The following is a 15723-nucleotide window of genomic DNA, read 5'->3' on the forward strand; positions in this document are numbered from 1 at the left end:
GCAGCGCGCTCATCATCAGCATACCACACGCCGATACAACCAGTCATCAAGACCATCCTCAACCCAAGAGAAAACCACCCCGCTAGCAGCGTTCATCATCAGCATACCACACGTCGATACAACCAGTCATCAAGACCATCCTCAACCTAAGAGAAAACCACGCTTAGCAGCGTTAGCAGCGTTCATCATCAGCATACCACACGTCGATACAACCAGTCATCAAGACCATCCTCAACCCAAGAGAAAACCACCACGCTAGCAGCGTTCATCATCAGCATACCACACGTCGATACAACCAGTCATCAAGACCATCCTCAACCCAAGAGAAACCACCACGCTAGCAGCGTTCATCATCAGCATACCACACGTCGATACAACCAGTCATCAAGACCATCCTCAACCTAAGAAACCACCCGTTAGCAGCGTTCATCATCATCAGCATACCACACGTCGATACAACCAGTCATCAAGACCATCCTCAACCCAAGAGAAACCACCACGCTTAGCAGCGTTCATCATCAGCATACCACACGTCGATACAACCAGTCATCAAGACCATCCTCAACCCAAGAGAAAACCACCACGTTAGCAGCGTTCATCATCAGCATACCACACGTCGATACAACCAGTCATCAAGACCATCCTCAACCCAAGAGAAAACCACCACGTTAGCAGCGTTCATCATCAGCATACCACACGTCCGATACAACCAGTCACCAAGACCATCCTCAACCTAAGAGAAAACCACCACGTTAGCAGCGTTCATCATCAGCATACCACACGTCGATACAACCAGTCACCAAGACCATCCTCAACCCAAGAGAAAACCACCCGTTAGCAGCGTTCATCATCAGCATACCACACGTCGATACAACCAGTCACCAAGACCATCCTCAACCCAAGAGAAAAACCACCCCGTTAGCAGCGTTCATCATCAGCATACCACACGTCGATACAACCAGTCACCAAGACCATCCTCAACCCAAGAGAAAACCACCCCGTTAGCAGCGTTCATCATCAGCATACCACACGTCGATACAACCAGTCACCAAGACCATCCTCAACCCAAGAGAAAACCACCCCGTTAGCAGCGTTCATCATCAGCATACCACACGTCGATACAACCAGTCACCAAGACCATCCTCAACCCAAGAGAAAACCACCACGTTAGCAGCGTTCATCATCAGCATACCACACGTCGATACAACCAGTCACCAAGACCATCCTCAACCCAAGAGAAAACCACCACGTTAGCAGCGTTCATCATCAACATACCACACGTCGATACAACCAGTCACCAAGACCATCCTCAACCCAAGAGAAACCACCACGTTAGCAGCGTTCATCATCAGCATACCACACGTCGATACAACCAGTCACCAAGACCATCCTCAACCCAAGAGAAAACCACCACGTTAGTAGCGTTCATCATCAGCATACCACACGTCGATACAACCAGTCACCAAGACCATCCTCAACCCAAGAGAAACCACCACGTTAGCAGCGTTCATCATCAACATACCACACGTCGATATACAACCAGCCATCATATCCGCAAACTGCTAAAGAAGCAAGCCAACACAGATGTGTTTCAGAGAGGCAGGACTAAGGGGATCGGGTGGTCAGGCTCGCTGACATGTCATCGTATCCCAATTGCGTAGATCGATGCTCATGCTCATCCAGACTCGATTATTTACAGACCGCCGCCATATACATGTAGTTCGAATATTGCTGAGTGCGGCGTAAAGCTAAACTCACTCACTCACTCAGAGAGGCAGATCAATTCAGCGTACTTTACAAGCAACTGGCAAACCAGCTACAATAAGAAACAAAGAAGATCCTTCAGGTGCTGTCTACCACATGCAATGCAAATGTGGTGACTCGTACGTAGGTGAAACGTCCCGAAACGTCACATTGAGTGAGAAATCCACTACATCAGAAGCGTTCCTAAAATTCCCAACCACACCATAGTAAACTGTTGTCACGAGACTATTCCACCACACATATTGTTACAGGTAACGTGTGCTAATTAACGGCTTAACTAGAGTAGATTGTATAACATGGCTGTCATACTGTCTGCAAGTTTGCAGCCAATTTGGTAAACTGAGATTGCAAAACAACAGGAAATCCGAGTGATTTAAGATAATTTATCTGAAAGAACCAGAGACCATATCATATACCATATCGGTATGTGGTCTCTGGAAGAACTATTAATTTATTTACGTACTTTTGATATGTTCAACCTTAACTATTCTCAAACTTGAAGAAGTCGATATATTGGCTCACATGACATGGAGTATTTATGAATGACAGTCTTTTTGTAATATTAGAGACCATATAATAGAGGGACGGCCCTCATGCAGTATAAATCAAAGGCATGAATAAGTTATTCTCTCTATCTCTCCCGCACATCGATTAATGAACATGACAAGTCACCTGGGACATTTCTAGAGGCTAACCTATCCGTACTACGATGAAAAGAAAGCTGGAATCAAGTGACGGTAACATTTACTTTGTAAAACCCCAGAATGGACTAATAGTAAGAAGCAGGATAATGTTTACACGTTTCCACATCTACCTTTTATTTTTATCGGGGACCGTTTGTATCTTTCGAATTGTTCATACAATGGATATAAACGATGACACGGTTTATGTGTGTTTCTGGTGTACATTTCTATTACTGCTTGTTTGCATATTTGAAAAGGCACAGGGGAGTCTTTTTCAAACCTCATTTACAAATGAAGTGGATCTGCCGTTTCTTGTGGTGTTTTAAAAGAATGGACGATCCCTCGGTAGGCGTCCTCATCATTTCCGTGTTGATTTGCATACAAAGATGGCGACGTGCTACGTTTTCGTGTGTGGGACAAATACGATAGTACTTTTCTGTGAGTAAAATAATGATTGAATGTTATATTTCAGCATTCTTATCAATTTATAAACACAAGCAATCGTCTCACTGTCTGAGATGAGAATATGTTATATATAATGTGTTATTTATCACACGTTTAACAGGTGTTTCATCAACCTGGACGGTCGCCACTGTTGATCGTGAATCGGCGATAACTGTTCGTGTTTGTGATTGTATATTGTTACGTGTGGTGTTTATACAACGGCAAGCATGAGGTGGACTAACGGAATGTTTGAAGGTGTTAACTGAATTGTATTCTCGCAAAATGTTGACTACACGGTAATCTACCGTCTCAATTATTTGTGAGGCCAGCCAATCTTGCCTGTTGACAGTGTTGTGGTATTCACGGATTTACTTGTTGCCGTTGAAGTAACAACAACAAAGATATTACTTTAAATCTCCATGACTTATACTTCTCTTAGAGATATAATGGACACGCTGTTTATGGTCGATCGTGTGAGAGATGAGATGTAATGTATTGTCAGGACAATTGTCTGTTACGGAATAACTGAATTGTTTTATTACCGACTAAGTGAATTGTGTTTTGTTTTTTTAATTTAATGATTTCTGTTGGTAGCGTGATGTTATTTTGGTCATAGTGGGATTATTCACAAAAGTACTAATGGTACGATCATTTATCTACACCTGTGAACAGTCTATTTAAATGCCTTGCTAAAGAGAGAGATTGTAATACAATGTACTTTACCTATCTCAACATGGCTCCCACTCATGACAAGTCTTATCATATTGAGGATTAGGTTATGAATACAATATGCATAATAAGACACTCAAACACGTCAATTCATATCGCCCTACTCCCAAAATTTCCCAAAAATGTTTGGATTGAGATTTTCCAATGTCTGAAGATCTGTGTAAACATTTGTAAATCATTTGGCATTGTTTAACAAATGGGGAGGTTCGTGTGGACATTGTATCTAAATCTACTTCAGTGCATGGTCAGTGCATGAAGGTATGGATTAATCTTCAGTTATCTGAGAATGGCATCATATAATGAAGAGATCTATACCTATGTGTATTTACTGGCTATATCCCGAAATGAGCTGAATTTGACGTTCTGGTGATTTCGACGATTGCATTGCTCGCTCTATATTGGGGGAGTACGTGCACAAGCAGTTTCATCGGTAGGGCGGATGCCCAGTCACTGTCGTGAGAAGTTTTATTGACAATGGAAATCTGGAAGTTAAGTTATATAAAAAGCGAAGAAGCGTCGATATTATTTACCTGAGATTGTTAATACCAATTACCACTTTAGATGCAAAATCAATTGCCTATATAAAAAGGAATAGCAGGCGAAAATTCAGTAAGATCAGTCGTCTGCTTCTGACAGGCAATATATAAATAGGAAGCCACATGATCACAACACTCCATAGGCTGATCCAGAGTGGGGATGCAGGGGTGTGCACCCCCCTTTGGTGCTGAAAGTTTGTTAAATGACCATTGAAACTCGGGTGAAAATGAAATGGGCACCCCTCCTTTTCTCAATAGTGTGACAAACACACACACACACACACACCCCCACCCCCTCAAAAAGCTGTATCCGCCCCTGCACTCCCTCACAGTGCGGAGCGAAAAGTATGGCTTATTGTTGAAAACCCATACAAAATCCCCGTATGTGGGGAACAGCAACAGTTTTGTCGAAAAGATGTCATCAACTCTATTTTTCTGGGAAACACTTGATATTTTGCGGGAAATAGATAAATATTTCCTTTATCACTCAAGGTTAGTAAAATAAAAACTTTAAATGATATTAAAGATAAAAGTTACGTTTTTGTCTTACATCGTCGACAACTACTGACCCTGGGATTGGGAGTGGGATATCATATATTTGGAATTAGAAGTATTTTTCTGTTCCATTTATTTTAGATATTTTTGAAATGTCAATGCACTCAGCTGATAATCTCCACATGTTGGCACTGATTTTATGATAGATATCATCTCAAGTATAGATGAATATTTTGCTTAATGTGATTACTTGTTTGTTTATATAACTTTACTAAGAAATATTTGTAGTTTGCTTGTACAACATGTTATTTAGCTATAAAATATCCAACAGCCTTAGCTCAATGAAGTTGTGCATTATCAGGAGGAAGTTATATAACCACTCTTTATTATGATGTAAAGTTGAACAACTAGAAATTGATTGTTGTGCAGTGTGCAAAATAGTTTCCAAATTTGCAAGCCAGACAGGCTAGCTATGCCTGAAAGTTACTAGCCCACAAAATTATTCAATGGCCCGAAATTTGAATGTAGGCATGGGTTTCATCATTAAGCTGCTAATATGATGAACATTTTTATCAGGGCATAATTTTGCGTGATTTAAAAGTGTATTTTTATAACTTAACAAGTCAGAGAGAGTGATATACATGTATGTATTTACAAAATGACCCCATGAAAATTCACTAGCCAGTCGGGCCAGTGACTGTGGAGATTTACTGGCCCGACTGGATTTTTACTAGCCACAGGCTAGTGGGCCAGTGGCTATTTCGAACAATTTTCGTTGTGTATATGGTATTTCGTTATGATTATATGTAAATGGTTCAAGATGAAATGTTATATTTATCTGCTTCATTCAGTTTTTATTTGTAAACAAAGTTGTGTTTATCTGATTTTTGCTGTATTTGCTTGGCAATTATCACAAAACAACATTTCCTGGCCATGCTCACACCGCTGTGTCAAGCCTATCATTGGTTGTGATAAGGCATGGTCTACTAGGATTCATTACAATTCTGTCCCAGTGTCAGCATGTTGCCAAAACACAAACTCTTGCAATCTGCCTGACAACCATTTGAAAACTGAAACAAGAAGATTGTAAATATATGTTGTCAGGGCTGATTTGATTAATTAAGAAGAAAATAAATTGAAAGTCACTTGATGTTATGAATAACTACTGGTTATTTTTGAAACAAATGTGGTGTCCCATAACTCCAGATAAGCTTTGGTTATGTGAGTATGATACCCATACTTTTGAAACTAAAGTACTGTCGGAAATAGAACAAAACTGTTTTTTTGCATTGATATGTATAATTTATGTAGTTAATATGTGTAAGTGTGAAATATCTGTTAAACTAAGTTCGGCCTAACTAAAGTCTCAGTGGTAGGGGGATTGGAAACGTAGAAAAAGGACTTTACTGAGGAGAGATTAGTGCAGAAATGAGAAATGCGGGGTTTTTGTAAGTCCATATCGACTTATTTGGAACAGACCATGGCTATATGCTAATTAGTGTGCGATGATATTATGTTACAAACACTCTCACTATAAAAAGAAACAGGTAGGAGGGGTCGTCTCAAAAGCAAATCCAGGACGGGTGTCGCAGAGGGTGGTTGGGGCCGGGCTGGGGGATAGAGATATAAGCTGAGATAAGATAATCCTTTAGGGAAATTAAACTGGGAAGCAAACGGCATGTCATAACAATTTACAAATAATATCCAGTCCTGTCGATCTTCGGGTGGTCATGCCACTTATATATTTTGAGACATTTAATATGATGGCGATTTAAGCTTTTCCATGGGTATCATACCCTTTTACATATCTCAACATAAACTTTATGATCAATAGATGAGCAGTGTTTCCGCTGACTTCATTATTTATCGGACACTGTGTCTGGTGACCTAAAATTTTACCGGTCATGAATGAAATTTGCCGGTTATATCCTATTGCCATACTGTAGGTACTCATTTTAAAGTTATTTTTAGCCTGGGTATTTCCAAAGCATAACAGTTTTTGTGACCATGAAAGCACAGCCAAGACTGTCATTTCGCTTACCCATGATGTTTTTATTTTAATACATGATTATTTACCGGACACAGTGTCCTGCTGGCTTTCAATTTACCGGTCTCCAACAAATTTTACCGGCGATTTTTAGGTATATACCGGAGAACGGAAACACTGATGAGACATATTCAGCACACATGAAAAAGCATAAAATATCTTTGAGATGACCCCTTGTGCCTGTAGGCAGCACGTGCATTTCATGCCAGGTGAGTCGACGGTCCGTCGTCATACCTGGCTGAGCGACCTAATTGCCATCTATAGTCTGATCTATTGTTTTGAGTAGCTATTCGTATTTTTCTAAGTTTTGCCCGATTTTACGAGTTAACATGCTTTTCTGGATATACTATTACGCATCCCACTGAATGCCCAGTTAGGCCGATGTGGGTTATTTCGATATACTATTTGCTATTTGTAAATGTGTCAATTTTAGAGATAAAGAGTAACAGCCTAAAAACAGGTTTTTTTTCTATTTCCGACAGTACTTTAAGTGGGTATTTCCAATTTCAAGTGGGTATCTATACTTTTTGAAACCCACCATAATTTTACAATCCTGGTAACAAGTTTAAGAGGTGCGACCTAATAATGCTAAATTATAGCTAATAGCTAATACAGTTTTATCCACTTTTTCTATAAGAAATAGCCTAGTGGTTGAAGCGTTGGCTCGTCACGCCGAAGACCCGGGTTCGATTCCCCACATGGGCTACAATGTGTTAAGCCCATTTCTGGTGTCCCCCGCCGTGATATTGCTGGAATATTGCTAAAAGCGGCGTAAAACTAAACTCAGTCAGTCAGTCAGTCAGTCTATAAGAAATAATATATGCCTTAGTCTACATCCATTTAGGTGTATAAACAGATACCAAGATCGCTATTACATGATATAACTGCCATGTTTTCACAGTTTTTTCAAAACCTTGTTCCCGTGGTGTTTCACTTCCATGCCGCGAATAGCTAGTGTTACAAGTTCTTTTAAGATATCACTGGCACTTGCTTATTCTTTCATCTAGCAGTCCTCTAATGAAGTTGTTTTCTGTTTGTAGTGTTAAAAACCCTAGATATTTTACTTTCAGCATGTGGAATCTCGATTTGTTTACAGGACAGCCGTTTGATTGGTCACTATATATAGATGGGCCAATCAGTGAAGAGTTAACAAACCATGACTGGTATTCTATCTGTGTTGTGCATCTTAATTATTTGGAGATGGAAAAACTTTAAGTTTGTTTCGATTGGCTTGAATTGATATGATACGCAACATGATTTTGATGTATTGGGTAAATATGCATCGTTATTTTGGCATGGCGTAAACGTAAATATTAAGAGTTTTTTCATTTGCTGGCATTTATTTTACTTGCATATTTCAACGTCTCTATAGCATATTATATGCAAATATGCTCGGGGTCTGGTGTCCTTCTAAAAGTTGAAATATATATTTCTGAAGAAAACAAAAGTTTGAATGCCACATTTCTGGTGTTTGAGAGAACACGACTTAGTCTGTGTACTGGTGTGTTGATGTAGGCTATATGGGTTCAGTCTGACTGACATGTTACATGCACAAGATAAACAGGATATCTCTCTCCAGATGCTCCAGATTGCACAACGCATACAGTCAGTGAGACATACTGACTCAGCATGAAGAAGGATGTGTGTTGGTACTGTTTCAAGTTTCAGTGTAAACCAAAACAGATATCAGTACATTGTAAACAAGGGTACTTGCTGCAACTGTTTTCAAGAAACTTACTACAAAGAAGTTGTTGTCCATAAGAGTTTTGTGTCTGCTCTTTCATGGTATACCGATTAATTATTTGACTCGTGCAATACACTATGATTGAAGGTATTGATGACTGCACAGAACAGACTTATCACATTTAGAATGGCTGAAAAAATTTCCATATTTCTTGATGATAATTTGAATTTAGATTATTCCCCAAAGCAAAATAATTCTTTGATTTGGGTTTGCTTCAATTCATGCTCTATTCCTGTGTTTTTTAAATTTGCTTTTATAGCAAATGTTGCTTGTCAACTTTCACAGGCTTGCCTCTAGTGAATTGGATATATGATTCCTTGACACAATACATGTCATCTGGTATATAACGTTACTAGGTGCTTTTATTGGCAGGCTATATCACAGGTAAATAAACTATCTGGGATTAAAGAGTATAAGAAGCAATATGTTGCTGCAACTGTATTATTTTCTGGGCCATCAAACATTGTCAAAACACCGACATCTATGAGTCCCTAGGGAGCCTCATCAGGGACATGTTGTATAGATGTGATTAAGTGATGTGTGAATGTGTACAGCACTGTAAGATGATGTTTGCTGAGGTTTCTCAGTATTCCATATTCTGATGGCGGATGTGATGTAATGCTATGTATTACACACCTTTACTGTGTCAGGATCTGATGCTGTGGATTCAGTAGGACTAGGAGGAAGCAACACATAATATTTTGCTTACCTAAAGCAAACTTGTACATACAACAGGGTGAATTTACAATGCATGTACTTGGTTCAATGCTGAGGTAAGCTTATATTACAACTTATTACCCACACGTGGTCAACGTATGGGTAGTTGCATACTAATCTTGTACGTCACGAGTGTCGTTTCGTGTTGAACTGTGTCGTAACGACTTGACCTGAGATTATAACGATTTGATTGGATAACCAATGACCTCAGTTAGTTCACGCTGTGACGGAACTACTTGTTCATTCATAAACAAACACGTGAATTCATTCATTCTACAACTTAGATGCATTGTGGGAATGTAAACATTGCGAACGTTGCCGTGTCACTGTATAATTGTGAGTCAAACTGAGACATTATATCCGTCGAAAAACATAAACGCAATGTTTCCGCCAGTGATTTTAGCCGAGTGAAGCAGTGTCAAACCAAGAAACGGGGTGTTACGGAGTAGTTTACTGTAGGAGGCTGTACGAGAGGCGATGACAACTGACATGCATCGTGACGTTGGTTACCAAGGGGACTGACGAGAATGGCGTAGTGACGTCAATACAGTGTGACGTCATGCAAAAGTGTACTACAGAACAAAATTCTTCCGCAACCTCTTTATGAAACTGGTTTCGGTTTGAAACCATGACAATAACAAAAATACACTATTTTGTCAATTCAATGCATGTAAGACGTGGGTAATAAATAAAATACCACACTCGGTCTCATTACATACGAATTATACGAAACTCATGACCTTCCTATGGTTACTGACCTCGCTTTCGCTCGGTCAGATACCATAGGAAGGACACTCGTTTCGTACAATTCGTATCTAATGAGACCTCGCGTAGTATTCTCTATGTACATATGGCGACATTCAGGTGACATTTTAAAAAAACCAATATATGACATGTTTTCTTTTTTTCTCCACCTACTGGCAAGGGTTTTTATATATAATCTTCAAACTTAAGAAAGGAAACTAGTAGGAAATAGAAAATGTCTTGCCAAAACAATTTGCCAAAGCAAGGGCTGATACGCTTTAAAGGGATACAACTAGAAATATATTTTAGTTTTAGAAATGACAATTATGCCCAGTCTGATAGGATTGAATTGCAGTTAATAAGAAACTGTCTTGGTTAACAGTCAAATACAGTCTGTAATCAATCATGGTATCCTTGTTATGTAAATATTCGTGATAGATTTTCATGTGTCAGCAAAATTGGAAATGAGACATGTTGTATATTGCTTAGATACTGAAATGATCATGATCATTTGGAAGTTATTTTCCATTTTGTTACACAAATATACTTAAAGTTTATAATGAAAGATAAGTTAACAGAAGGTTGACATCTGGCAAATTGAAAAATGGAAGATTCCTCTCATCAGAAAACAGTAAAGTCATCTTGTATATTCAGTTATGAAAATGATATTGATATGACTATCATGTGTTTAAGGTCAAACTTACTGGGAGATATAATGGTGTAAATAATGTCACCTTCCACATGTGTGCGTTCAATTAGACATGAGTCGATATGGACATGGTGACAGATGTCTAAAAGGTAGGTGTTGGCTGTTTACATTGAGATGCAGTCTCAACGCAGCTGAAACATCGACTCTCTTGCACTGTAAGCGTGTTTCTGTCAATATATTATGGCCGACTTGTTGATGACATCATTGTCAATAACGTCAGTGAAATCAGTATTTGGTGGTATTCACTGTATACACAGCTGGTGGTACATGACTTTATAAACTTACTGTTCCACGGTGGGCTATTGTGTCAAGTGCAGTGCGTCATTCATGCCTCTTAAGTGAAAGAATTAGAATGTTAAGAAATATTTCTTTAAACCTTGTGGTTCAGTTGTACAGCCTGGATGTTTCATTTGGTAGGTGTTGGTATAAACCTCTCTAGGATACTATCAGGCACTGTAAAGAGGGTAATATTCGGGAACCAACACACAGCTCTTGTTTTGGTGGTTCCAGTTACAGTGGTTTGAAAATTAAGGTAGGTTGGTTGGCAATTTAAAAGAAAATATTACAATTAAGATTGATAGTCCCATTGAAACTCCAATTTGTTTTGTAAAACTGTCTCACCCTAAACTTATGTGAGGGACAGGGGTGGAAATAACTTTAAAATTGCTGGTGTACTCCGGTACAGTGGCACATGTAAAATCACTTGCCCTGATAATTTTTCCACTATACCGTCCGTTTTCATTTGTATTGTGTCTTAAGGTTCCAAGAATCAGAACAATTCCTTTAAATTGATAAAGTCTATATTAGATAAAGGTACAGTATTTTTTGTATAATTTTTACTTTGTTTTATTTTTACATTGAATATATCAAATTTTCCCCTTTAATTTTTATCTTAAGAAATGCTGCCTTAAAGCTTGATTTTATTGTTTTACATTTTATTTATTAAATTAAAAAATATCAAATTCACACCTTTTTTATTTTTCTGTGTAAATGCTGGCCTCAAAGTTTAATTTCTATTGCTATGTACATAAAAATAATTTTCTTCAGGCAGCCCCTGGTAAAAGTCAAGATGGCAATATTATAAGTGTCTCAAAACATTCAAAATTGCATCTCATTTTTAGTCTTTTGTATAGTTTGAACAAGTATCTTTGAAATGAAAGTATCTTACATTTAGATAAATGTATATTCCTTTCTAAAAATCTGAAGTGAACATCTTCGAAGTTTGTCTGACCTGCATGTGCAGGTTGTGCAGAACAATACGCTCTTGTCATAGCAATAGTCTCTGAATCGTACTTTAGAAACCCATATTTTGTTATCACAAAAACTGATTTAGATTTACTTTCAACAGTCACCAGTGTTGTTGATTTCTTTTGTGTCAGTTCAGAATTGCATCGAAGATCATTTTTATGAGTTCCGACATTACGTCATTGTTTTCACGCAGAACGTTTGGTGGGATGATCATATAGTAGCTGAGCAAAGATACAGATGTACATAGGCAGGATGTCTTCAAGTAAAGTAAAGCAGAGCTGTCCAACCTGGGCAGGAATTTGTAAACTCAATGTGCAGTGCAATGAATTAATTCGCAAAACCAAATCCTTGTACTGCGGCATAGAGAGTTCAAAATGTTCATTTTCACAGATGGAAAATAAGGCTATACCAGTTTCACTGCAATTGGGAAACTGGATATCAAGAAAACTTTGGTGCAAATGTCAGTTGGCGTAATTTATAGTGAAAAAAACCCACTTTAGGTCAGAAGCAGTTTATCATCAGTGACAGTCACATGTTTTTTTGGATTAGCTTAAATAACAATTTATGATTGCATATAACTGATGCATAACATAGTCTATAACATTGCAGCAAAAAATATAGGGAACATCTAAGTTCATTGTACCCTTGCATATGTTTGTTTGTTTTGTCTTCCCTTAAAATGATGAGAGTTAAACCCTTTATGAGTGTTTGTTGGGTAAACTTACATCATCATGCATGTTGAACAATCACAGATGAAACCTCTGCTAACATGTGACGTGATGAAAAGGTATTATTACCTCATGGCAACACTATTGATCTTAATATTGTTAATCATACACATCATACAATGATTGGAAACTTGGATATTTGGAAACTATTTGAATAAACATTCTAAAAGTCCTGTATTGATAAACCAGTTCCTTGCCGATGTATTCAGCAGTATCTGCACTGCAGCAAGCCTAGCTGGGGCAGTTTGGTGTTGACACACATAAACACATGCCGCCAACAGCAACCGATCTTAACATGCTTTACAAGTGTTTCATCCTGGTTAATGTTGCTCATGTATTAAATATTATTCATGTGGAGAAATCACAATCTTAAAACATGAAAGTGCTGTTTGTTGTGTTTTGCCATGGCGACAACACAAGGTTTTGTCTTCTACTTTACATGTCTTATTTCTAGTCAGGGAGGGTTGCTAGCGTGCCTTATTTCCATAGATACAAAGGATAATGTGCTCATGTACTTTGAAGATAGGTGTGACACCGATTTTGAAAAGTTTCAAAGATAATATGGAAAATAATTTGATATTTATGTGAAATACATTTGTCATCATGATATCATTAAAGCTCTGTTTAACCTTTGTATCAGTGAAGATGGTATGCTAATGGTATGGTACGGTACGGTACGGTATAGTATGGCATGGCATTTTTTGATGTTTCAATATATTTTCTTGTCAGTGTAACACATCACCCTTTTCTTCTCCAAACACAAAACATTTAATATTCACCATTGAATATCTTTCATGCTGATGGCAGTGATGGGCATCCTTTGTTCGAAAACTGCATGGCCTTGACCTCCTGCATAGACAAGTGCATGGCCTTGACCTCCTGCATAGACAAGTGCATGGAAGTTGGCCTGTCTCACAGTCCCTGAACAACATTATTTTCCCTACTGCCTAGCCCTCTCTGCAGTGCTAAAGCCCTAAATAAAGCAAGTCTAGATTTCCTCAGGTTCAGGGTCTGTTAACATCTGCAAGAAAACTAACTCACTTTGGGGGTCGGGTTACAAAGTAAACATATCTAACTATCATGGCTGGCCGGACCAACATCCTCACCAGTGGTCTGGAATCTTGCCTCACATTTTCATCTGTCAACTCTTAATTAACAAGCACATTGGGTGACATGAAGCTATAGTGGAGGCCTTGTGCACAGTTTCTGGTTTGAAGAGACAAATCAAGCAAAATCTTGGGGAAAGGTTACTCCTGAATGTTATGTTGTAAAAGTATTGTATCATTGTCTAACTAGCAGGTCCACACATAGCAGCCCAATTGTAAATCACGGTTAAGGATTTAATTGTAATTAAAACAAAGGGGTTATTTTTCTTATTCCTGATATAAGATTATTGTGTGAAACTCTGGTGTGTTTTGAGTATCTCTTTTTATCTAATTGCTTAACAGTAAAACATATGGCAGGGACCTAGCACTCATTGAAGAGTGAGTGAGTGAGTTTGGGTTTACACACACATTCAGTAATATTCCATATCACAGTGGGCATGGTCTGTGAATAAGTCGAATCTGGACCAGACAATCCAGTGGTCAACAGCATGAGCATCACATAATTGGGATACAATGACATGTGTCAACCAAGTCAGCAAGTCTGACCACCCGACCCTGTTAATTAAGCCTTCTCGTGAAGAACCAAATTCAAAAGGCACAGCATCTCGGAATTAAATCTGTTTACCTTCGTGATGTGGCATGCAAAAGGTGAAATCTAGTCGCGGATGATCTAGTATCTAGAAACACCCAGAACATCTTCAAGCGTAAGACAGGCGCTGGCCTTTTCACTTCCATTGAACAGTTTGTTTGAAAAAAAGGTGGTTATCTATATCCTCTTAAGCATATTATACAAATGGAAACTTTTGAATTTGGAGATAAGTTCAAATTCATAAATAATTTGTTGGTGTTCCACACAGATCTTGCACCTTGGTCATCTAGTGTCAAAGTGACATTGTGGGCTGCAAGTTTCCCAACAGTAAAATGTTAGGCAGTAGGGGCACTTGACCGGCCCACATGAGGTGATGACAGCATGGAGATAGGACAGGGCTTAACAGGAGGGCCAATAAATATGCCTTTTCACTTATAGCGTTATCTGATGGTTGTATGATGTGACTTCTAGTGGTAATGACCCCAGCGTGTTAGCCCCAATGCAGATGTTCTTAGTCTCTGAATCTCTGGTCTCCCTAGGGCTCCTTTTCAACATAAATGGGCTTGTTTGTTACTATCAAATTATATATATTCAGAGACTAAGCCTTAGTCTAGGAAGTTGGCCAGAACTGGCTATTTTGATAAGCATGATTAGAATTGACCAGCTAGTTATGTCTCATCCAATAAGGCTCCCACACCAAAGTCCAGACAGAGACCTTTCAGGAACAGGACACTCTAGCTTCAACCTCATTGCTTCCCAGGGTTTATGTACTAAAACATCAAATGCTGACTCTGATTACGTCTTGATACAATGGACATGAAAGTGAGGCGGAACATGATGTTGTCAAATAACTACTAGCCCAGAATATTGCTTTATCTTTTGCCATTTTCGTACTTTCAAATGTAATTACTTCCTTGCATGGTGACATTATCAAATTATTAATATTGCTTGAAGCAGCCGTGGCTGGTTTGCCTTCACCTTGGTTGTCCTTGTTTTGCAGATTGTAACAGGAAAACTTTGTAAGCCTCAGGTGGAATGGTGACACAATATAAGTTTAACACAGGTGTTGTGGTGACACAATATAAGTTTAACACAGGTGTTGTGGTGACACAATGTGAGTTTAACACAGGTGGAGTGGTGACACAGGTGGACACAGGTGGTGACACAATAGTTTAACAGTGTTGACACATATGAGTTTAACACAGGCGGAGTGGTGACACAATGTGAGTTTAACACAGGTGTAGTGGTGACACAATATGCAGTTTAACACAGGCGTAGTGGTGACACAATATAAGTTTAACACAGGTGTAGTAGTGACACAATATACGTTTAACACAGGCGTTGTGGTGACACAATATAAGTTTAACACAGGTGTTAACACAATATAAGGTGTGTAGTAGTGACACAATATAAGTTTAACACAGGTGTTGTGGTGACACA

General features: G+C 38.7%; 1 protein-coding gene across 1 annotated transcript in view; it reads left to right on the plus strand.

The window, feature by feature from the left end:
- The first annotated feature begins 2767 nt into the window (after positions 1–2767).
- The window catches only part of LOC124261726 (phospholipid-transporting ATPase ID-like), a 105698-nt gene continuing 92742 nt past the window's right edge, over positions 2768–15723 (plus strand). The window contains exon 1 of the mRNA XM_046696075.1: positions 2768–2885. The gene's annotated coding sequence lies outside the window, so the exon portion shown is untranslated. The remainder of the gene's footprint in view (positions 2886–15723) is intronic.

This window comes from Haliotis rubra, unplaced genomic scaffold (genome assembly GCF_003918875.1).
Source record: "Haliotis rubra isolate DU_JTF1 unplaced genomic scaffold, ASM391887v1 Scf805, whole genome shotgun sequence".
Taxonomy (NCBI): Eukaryota; Metazoa; Mollusca; class Gastropoda; order Lepetellida; family Haliotidae; genus Haliotis; species Haliotis rubra.